General features: G+C 47.7%; 1 long non-coding RNA gene across 2 annotated transcripts in view; it reads left to right on the top strand.

The window, feature by feature from the left end:
* The first annotated feature begins 1300 nt into the window (after positions 1 to 1300).
* Positions 1301 to 8715, top strand: part of LOC127679139 (uncharacterized) — a 29870-nt gene continuing 22455 nt past the window's right edge. Inside the window, exons 1-3 of one of the 2 annotated variants that reach the window (XR_007976691.1) lie at positions 1301 to 1966; positions 5513 to 5627; positions 7962 to 8676. This is a non-coding gene — a long non-coding RNA (uncharacterized LOC127679139). Of the gene's footprint in view, positions 1967 to 5512; positions 5628 to 7961; positions 8677 to 8715 lie in introns of those variants that run through there. The other variant, XR_007976690.1, reaches the window with a different exon arrangement.

Here is an 8715-nt window from a genome sequence, read left to right as displayed (position 1 = left end):
TCTCTCTCTCACGTTTGTGTGTGTGCTTCACCTGCATGTGTGTCTGTGCACTAGGTATATACTTGTCTTCGGAGGCTAGAAGAAGGTATTGGAACCCCCGGAACTGGGGTTGCAGATAGCGGTTAACCACCATGCAGGCGCTAGGGATCAAACCTAGATTTTTGGAAGCGCAATCAATGCTCTTCCGGAGAAGAGCCTTTGCTTCAGTTTTTTGACCTACTGCTTGATTTTGTTTCATTTGGAGACAGTGTCTCACTATTCAGCTCCAGCTGTCCTGGAACTCACTCTGTGGACCAGGCTGGCCTCAGACTCCAGAGATCCACCTGCTTCTGTCTCCCAAATGCTGGGATTAAAGGTATGCACCACTACAATTTTTTTTTTTTTTTTTTTTTGCTTTTCCGTTTTCCCCAGTGTTGGATACAGAACTCTTACATACTAAGAACCCAATGTACTGAGTTGCTTCCCCAGTTCCTTACTTACATTTTTTTCTCTCTAGTATTTTATTGTTGGTTTTGTTTGTTTGAGGGTCAAGAGTTCAAAGTCACCCTTAACTATTTTTTGTTTGTTTGTTTGTTTGTTTTAGAGACAGGGTTTCTCTGTGTAGCCCTGGCTGTCCTGGAACTCACTCTATAGATCAGGCTGGCCTTGAACTCAGAAATCTGCTGGCCTCTGCCTCCCAAGTGCTGGGATTAAAGGTGTGTCCACCACGTCTGGCTCACCCTTAACTATTAATATACAGTTCAAAGGCCAGCCTTCCATATGTAATGAGATTCTTGCCTTTTAAAAAGGAAAGAAGAAAATGAAATAAATTTATTTTCCAGAATAATTATATTGTTAATGTGTTAATCTTTCAGGGGTTTAGAATTTAGAGATATTTTACCAGTTAGGATTATGGCCTTTGGCCGGGCGGTGGTGGCGCACGGATTTCTGAGTTCGAGGCCAGCCTGGTCTACAGAGTGAATTCCAGGTCAGTCAGGGTTACACAGAGAGACCCTGTCTCGAAAAAAGCCAAAAAAAAAAAAAAAAAAGGATCATGGCCTTTGGATTGTGTCTTTGGGGATCAAAGCCTGCGTTCACCACCATGACATGACGATCATAATTGACATGGTAACAAAAACAGTTTAATTTGACAAGCATTTTCTAAGACAACTTTGTATCTTTCATCCTACTGCTCAAAGAGGTTAAGTGACCCTCTCATCACCAGCCCTTGCTTGGTCCCTTCTCTAGCTCCCCCCTCCCCCCAGCTCACCCGCAGCTGGCACCTGCTGGGAGTTCTGTTTTCAAGAGCAAGCCTAGCAAACATTCTGTTCTGTGTACAGCAGGATCCTCTGGGGCAGGGAGCCCGCGATAGTGCTGGAATTTCTAATCCTTACGATGCTCCTATGTGTGTTGGCTGGGGAGGGAAAGGAGGAGAAAATAGAAAGCAGGGGTGGTTTGGGTCTGAGTCTGAAGAACGAGTCATCTGGGTGGTACCGTGCTGGAATTTCATTTCGTTTGGGTCACTTGAGGCTCAACCGATGCCCAAGAGAGAGGACAACGCGTCATCGTTTACCCGTTACCTTTCCTCCACAGCCTTCCTCAGCCACCAGGGTAGGCGCCTGCTCCTGGTTACCGTGGCAACCGCGCGGAGCCCCAGCCAGCTCTGCTACTGCACTTTCTACAGTTCAGCCCTAGCTGAGATGCAGCGGTGAGGAAGGACAGACCGACGGAGGCAGACCCCGGGTTCTGCATTCCTTCTTCGCTGCTGCGGACTCCGAGAGGACGAGGGAAGGCGCAAAGATGAAAGAAGTGTGCCTTGGGGCTTCCGAGTGAGAACCTTCGATGGGATTCTAGCTGGAAGGTGGAGTCACTACACTCAGGATGCGTTCAGCCACGACAGCAGCACCTGTGTCCTGAGGACCAGCAAACCTGGGGAGGCAAGCTGTCGCCGGCGGGCGAGGAAGACGCGGGTGTGACGCCCCAGTCCGTGAGTACCACCAAATCTTCCCCTGGGTGAGCAAACCCCTTCAAGAAAAAGGTTTTGTGTCTTGATTGACGCCTTTAAAAATATTTATCACGTCTTTCACTTGTTTACGCCTTTCCTTGCCTTTCGGACATATGTGGGATTCTTGGAATAATTCTGTCGGCCTTTAAACGCGTAGCTCTCTTAATCAGTGGGAGCTGCACCCCAGTATCCGTGTCTTCTTTACCGCACAACGCCCCACCAGCTGATAGCGTGCACCATAAGCACACGCCCCAAAGACTGAGAAACACAGCTCTCGGTTTCTTAGCCAATACCGACCAATTTGCTTTATTCTTTTACCCCCCAATCAAAGAAATAACACCCCTAGGCAAGCCAGTGGTGTGCCAGTCAGAGGACTGCCCGGGAAATCCTCACGACACCGTGTCCTTTCTGCGAGCTCAATGTGAATCCATTAGCTCATCCACAGGCGACAATTGTTACACTCAGAGGGACATTCATTTCAGTCCAGCAGAGGGCGCCGGCGCTCGCCTGCACAACCGGGTAAACAGGCCAGAGATGCCATCCCCACCCTCACAGGCTCGCACGTGCCCCTGGCTGCGGGGGACTCAGCGCAAGTCAGCCTCTGGCGAGCCTTAACAAAGGGATGGTTATGTCGATTCCCCTCTGGAAGTCAGTGGAAGGGCGAAAAGAGACTTCCGGAGCACTGTGTTTGTTTCAGAACCGAGGGAGCGTGTTTCCAGGGCAAAGTACTTTCTGTAGATCCGCCAAGCCCTCTCCTTCCCCCCTCCCCCGTCAACCCCTCCTCTGCCACCCCCCAATCTATTCTTACGGCCGTGGCACTGTGACGAAGTGTTTAGAATGTACCGCGTTGGAAAGCTAGGCGTAAAAAGGGAAGACCTAGTTGGAATGAGCGGTAAACGGACGGCTGCACTGCTGGCCCCTGCAGCAGTCCGCCCTAGCAGCATGTTGGAAGACCTGTGGTCTTCCCGAGTGACTCTAAGGCACCGAGCTTGCCCGCCACCACTCTAATCCGGATGACGTATTCAGGTGTACTCCGCACTGGTTTTGCCTCTCAAATATGCTGCTGTCGGAGGGCGGGGCATATTGTTTTTTTTTTTGTTTGTTTTGTTTTTTTTTGTGCTAGTCATTATGTGGAAGAAAGCAGGCAGGTGCCGAGGCTGAACCTCGTCAAGCAGGACCTCCGACCTCCTGAAGCAGCTGAGGGTGAGAGGGATGTTTTCTCAAGAGGGAGGGCGCGCCTCTCTCAGGATAGGCTCCTTCTCCGAAGAAAATGTTCTGACCTATATTCCAGACCAAGGAGAAAGGGGAATGTGAGTCTCTGCGGGACTGCAGGGGGAAACTGCGGGTTCCTGTAGAAATGGAGCTTAGCGGACTCACACATGTCACTGCCCCACACTTCCACCGCAAGAAGCGTGGCTTCTGGAGAGAGGTGGATGGGGGCATGGCGAGTCTCGCCTGTAACCCTGGCTTTTGGGAGGTGGAGGCAAAGGACCATGGGTTGAAGGCCATACTCAGCCATATAGCAAGTTTGAGGCCAGCCTGGCTATATCAGATCTTGAGGAAAGAAGAGAGTGAAAGAGAAGGCAAGACTATGGTAGGCATTTAAACAAAAGGAAACAAAGCAAACAAAATGACCTAGAAATGAAAGTTTTAATCCTTTTCAAGATTGAATTCATTATGGCTTCAAACCCCTCCTACACTGAAAGAGAAATAGCAAAATTTTCCTTTTGCTGAGAACTGGATAACTAGGGTAATGTTCTCTTCACAAACACACTCACAGACCAGGAAGCAAAAGGCTTCTTCTAAACTTTGCAGTCTAAAGCCATCTCATAAATATTCATAAGTCATAAATGCTGGGAAGCAGGTGGGAGGCAGAAACTACACAACAAGTTCCCCAAAGGCTGCTGTGCTCACAGAAATTAGGTAAGGCCTCAAACTTCAGGCCTGAGAAGGCAGAACTGGAAATAGTCTCCCAGGTCAGGCAGCCGGGCTGGGGGGCACGCCCCTAAGCCCAGCACTTGAGGGGTAGTGGTGGGAAATCCGGAGCCTTTCTCCACTCTTTGTTAGGTTCTAGGCTAGCCTAGGCTACATAAGCTTCTCAGAAACTAAAAACTAAAACTACAAAGTGTGACCTGGTGCTAGGATTTTCCCTGTACATTCTAGGGCTCTCTCCTTACTTTTGATTAGACTGAGAAAGGGTTAAATTCTTCATGGAGGATGGAGGCACATGACAGACAGTGCTGCCTATTCTGAAAGCCTGGCCTCCGTCATTCACTTCATAAATTGGAAAGAGAATTAAGTTGCCACATAAAGAGCACCCACCCACCCTGCTGGGATCACAAGGCCCGCTGTGCCAGGCTGAGGGGGCGGGGCAGGACGATACCCACACAGAATGGCCACAGCTCTCCCACACACTGTCCCGGATTATTCCGTCTCCACATTCCCAGCTAGTGACCTGGACAAGTCTCTCCTTGTGCTTGCTTACCCAGCAACCCCAAACTTAAAACCACCTCCATCATTCTGTTACTTATTGTTCTTTTAGTCTCCGTTAAGGCACATCACACATGCTCACGCATGCATGCACAAACATTCATACACACACACACACACACACAAGCATGCAATTATGTTGCCTCCTAGTTGAGTTGCCCTGCTCTCTGGAGACAGTGCCTTCACTTACCCTGGGGCTCCTACGGGGTTTCCCCAGCATGCACCCAGCACAGGGGCCTGTGGACATTCTTTGTCTTTGTCGATGATCTTGGGCTCTTCTGACAAGTTCTGCCAGGCAGGTGGCTTCTGCTGTCCAGCCCTAATGCCCTGTTTTGGCTGGTCACCACAGAGCAGACCCAACTCACAGGGCAGGATGCCAACACTACAAAGGTTGCCTATCCATTAGCCGGCTAAGCCAAGGACAGTGTATCAGGCCTCATCTCTCGCCACCCCTACCTACCACACCCACCAAGAGCTACTCCCTGAAAATGACAACTTACTCCAGAGCCCAGGAGGAAGTGTCCAGTAACCTGTCTCCATACACACCCCAACACACCCTCAGAAAGAGCTGGCCCAGACTCAGGAGGGAGGCCCCAGGAGACTCAGGTACTTGAACGCTTTGCCAGAGTAGATAGTGACTCCTCAGTAGGCCAGGAAATCAGTTTGGTGGGTCATAACCAGCATTTTTAAAAGAAAAAATATCCAAGTGTGTCATCTATACAGAGGGTGGGGTGTTATTACCTGAAGTCTGGTTTGGTCTTGTATACATGTATGTTTGCAGTGCGCTGAGTTGTGAAACATCTCTTTTATTTATTTTAGAGGGTTTTAGGGACCAAGTCCAGACGCCTGCCCATGCTGACTACACACCCCAGGCATCAAGATTCAATTCTTTACATGGGTCACAATCAGACAATCATTACGGTCATTCCCCTGCAGCAAACTCTGAGGGAGGCTAGAACAGAATCATAAAATAGTAAGGACTCAAGAGCTGACAAAAAAAATCGAATTAAATATATTTTTGTATTGTTTTGGTGCTAGGAACTGAACCCAGGGCTGTGCGCACATGCCAGGCATTTCCCACTGAGCGTCAGACTCCGGCCTTTGGAAAGTGCGGTCCTGAGAGGCCTTTGCCCTGAGCATGCCCACTTGACAGGTATGACCTGCGACGCCGTGATCCCTCTGTGCACTACTTTTTTGATAGTGAATCAACCTTTTTGTTTTGCTTGTTTAGTCTTGTGTGGAAGAGTGGAGAATCAAACCAGGGACTTGAATTGCTAAACGTGGGCTCTACACCGAGCAGCTCCTAGACTGGAACAGACTTTTGATAAGGCATGTCGAACAGTGCCGAAAGGGAAGCCAAACATCTCACTGTTATGTTTACATTTTCATCAGTTAGGGAGGAACACACACGTTCCATAAAACTCAGAGGACAAATTTTAGGAGTCGGTTCTCTCCTTCCACCATGTGGGTTTTGGGTCTTGAGGATTGAACCTAGGTTGTCAAGCTTGACAGCAAGCCTCTTTACTCGCTTAGCCATCTTGTAAGCCCATTTCAATATATTCTTAAATTACAATTCTATGTGAATCTACTCACTGTTTTCTATTTATATGACATTGTGCAAATGACTAAATTTTAGTGAAAGAAAACATTGATAATTGTCTGGGGTTGAGGCTTTAGAGGATTTAATAGTAAAGGGGCACACGGAGACTTTGTAAGACATTAGAATCGCTCTTGTTTCTTTGTTTTTTAGACAAGGTTCCTCTGTGTAGCTTTGGCTATCCTAGAATTTCCTGTGTACACCAGGCTAGCCTTGAACTCATAGAGATTAGCCTCCAGAGTGCTGGGACTAATATGTGCTCCCCCATGTCTGGCTGGTTAAGATTTTAAAATCAAACAAACAAACAAACAAAAAACTTTAGCAGGAGGTTGAAAAAAAACAAAAACAGGAGGTATTGCCACAAGTTTGAGGCCAGCCTAGGCTACAGACTGAAAGCCTATCTCAAAAACAACAACAACAACAAAATAGTATCAAAACAACAACAAAAACCTTAACACATAATGTATGGTATTTGAGGATAAAACTATCTCATCTATTCTGGGTTGTTTTCTTCACTGGTACAGTTTGGAGATGATGTAATATAATAATACATTGGGGATAGCCTGGGCTACATCCAGAGGCAATATCTCAAAAAACAAACATGAAGCCAAAGCTGGATAGCTGGTACCTCATATGCATAACTCCAGTCCTTGGTAGGCTGAAATAGGAGAACTGATCTGAGTTCAAGACAGTGGGAGCTAAGAATAGTGAGTTCAAGGCTAACCTAGGCTACAGAGTAAGACGTAGTCTCAAAAAAAAAAAAAAGACAAAAATAAAATAAAATAACAAGAGCAAGGAAAGTGGATAACTAGGCTGAGAGTGGAGGTAAATGATTAGAACACTTGACTAGAAAGTTCCAAAGACCTGTGTTCCACAGGAAGTGTGTGTGTGTGTGTGTGTGTGATATTTTAAGTTAAGGCAATGAGCTCTGGGAGAGCCTGTCTTGTAAATTCTAATACAGATGCCAGGAGGAGGAGGAAGCCAGTGGGTAGAATGTGGGGAAAGGCTGACTAGAAACCTGGTCCCTTTTCCCAGTCTCTCGCCAGTGCCTTGCAGGCTCTGCTTAACCTGTGTGTGTGTGTGTGTGTGTGTGTGTGTGTGTGTGTGTGTGTGTTAACCTCCGCAGAGCCTCAGACAGAGCGCCTCCGGGCCCTGTTTGTTTTTATTTTACTATGCAAAGCAGCAAATTTCCCTGTGCCCTTTTCAGGCAGACTTAGTTTTGTCTCACCCTTCCCTCACCCAGTTCTCTTCCCATCTCAAAGGTGACCGGACATGTCCAGCTCTGTTGCCTCTCCGAAGGCAGGCAGTGGAGATGTAGAGGGGTGCATACTCACACCCCCCATGCTCCCCACCTCCAAGGGCACTGAATGTCCTAGTAGGCATCCCATAGATGAGACACTGAGCAGTGTCCAGCTTTTAAAACCTAGTGTGGGCACCATTGAGAGGACTTGTTGGGTCAAAGCGCCCATGCTAAGTCTGACAACCTGAGTTTGATTCCAGGAGCCCACATTGTGAGAAGAGAGAAGCAACTCCTAGAAACTGTCCTTTGACCTCCATATGAGTCTGTGGTGTGTGTGTGTGTGTGTTTGCATGTGTATATGCATGTATGTGTCTGTGTGTCTATGTATGTATGTTTGTATGAGTGTATGTGTGTGTATTATGTATGTATTGTATATGTGTGTGTGTATGTGTGTGTTTGTGTGTATATGTGTATGTACGTATCGATATGTGTGTATTGTGTGTGTGTTGTGAGAGAGCTGGACAGAGAAAGAGATTTTTGAGATTCTATCTGGATCTATATAGACGCTGTAGATCGACTGAGATCTTTGGACTAGATCAGGCGTCGGTTACTGTGTTTACTCACTAGGTGGCTGTAATTTGCACTTTTAGGGCAGCCAATCTAACCAGCGCACAGCCCAGGCAGACTCTTAGGCATGCAGTACTTCCGGCAGCCCGAGAGAGCACGGAGAGGGTGGCACTGCTGGACCCATTTCTCTCACTTAGAGCCAATGCTATTCTGACACAATAACGTGCCTTGTTTTTATGTGGCACGCGGGAAGGTAAGCATTTGAACTCTTCTTGGCTGTGTAACACATCACTCCCATCATGCACCCTGCCATCATGCCCTTATACCAAAATTCAATTCTGGCCATGATGCTCCTCAGATGTGTGACCTTGGGAAAATACACCAGTGTCTACAGAGAGCGCTACAGGCCTTTGTAGACAAATAGAGATGGCAGTGACTGGGTGAGGTGAAGGAGAGGTGGTGTGTGTGTGTGTGTGTGTGTGTGTGTGTGTGTGTGTGGCACTTGTTGAGTATACATGTCAAACAATGGAATAGGCCCATGGACTGACTTTTGGAAGGGGAAGGAAAGTTAGAGAGAGAGGCTGTGAATTAAATGCTTCATGGAAAGGTAGTTCCCAGGGGTCACAAAGGATGGGAACCAGGCAGCTAAGGGGATCCAAACAGAAACGGAACTAGCAGCCAGGCAGTGGTGGCGAATGCCTGTAATCCCAGCACTTGGGATGCAAAGGCAGGCAGATTTCTGAGTTCAAGGCCAGCCTGGTCTACAGAGTGAGTTCCAGGACAGCCAGGGCTATACATAGAAACCCTGTCTCAAAAAAAGAAAGAAAGAAAGAAAGA

This window comes from Apodemus sylvaticus, chromosome 2 (assembly GCF_947179515.1).
Source record: "Apodemus sylvaticus chromosome 2, mApoSyl1.1, whole genome shotgun sequence".
In the NCBI taxonomy this organism is placed as follows: Eukaryota; Metazoa; Chordata; class Mammalia; order Rodentia; family Muridae; genus Apodemus; species Apodemus sylvaticus.
The sequence above is the reverse complement of the archived record's forward strand: the minus strand, read 5'-3'. Positions and strand labels throughout refer to the sequence as shown.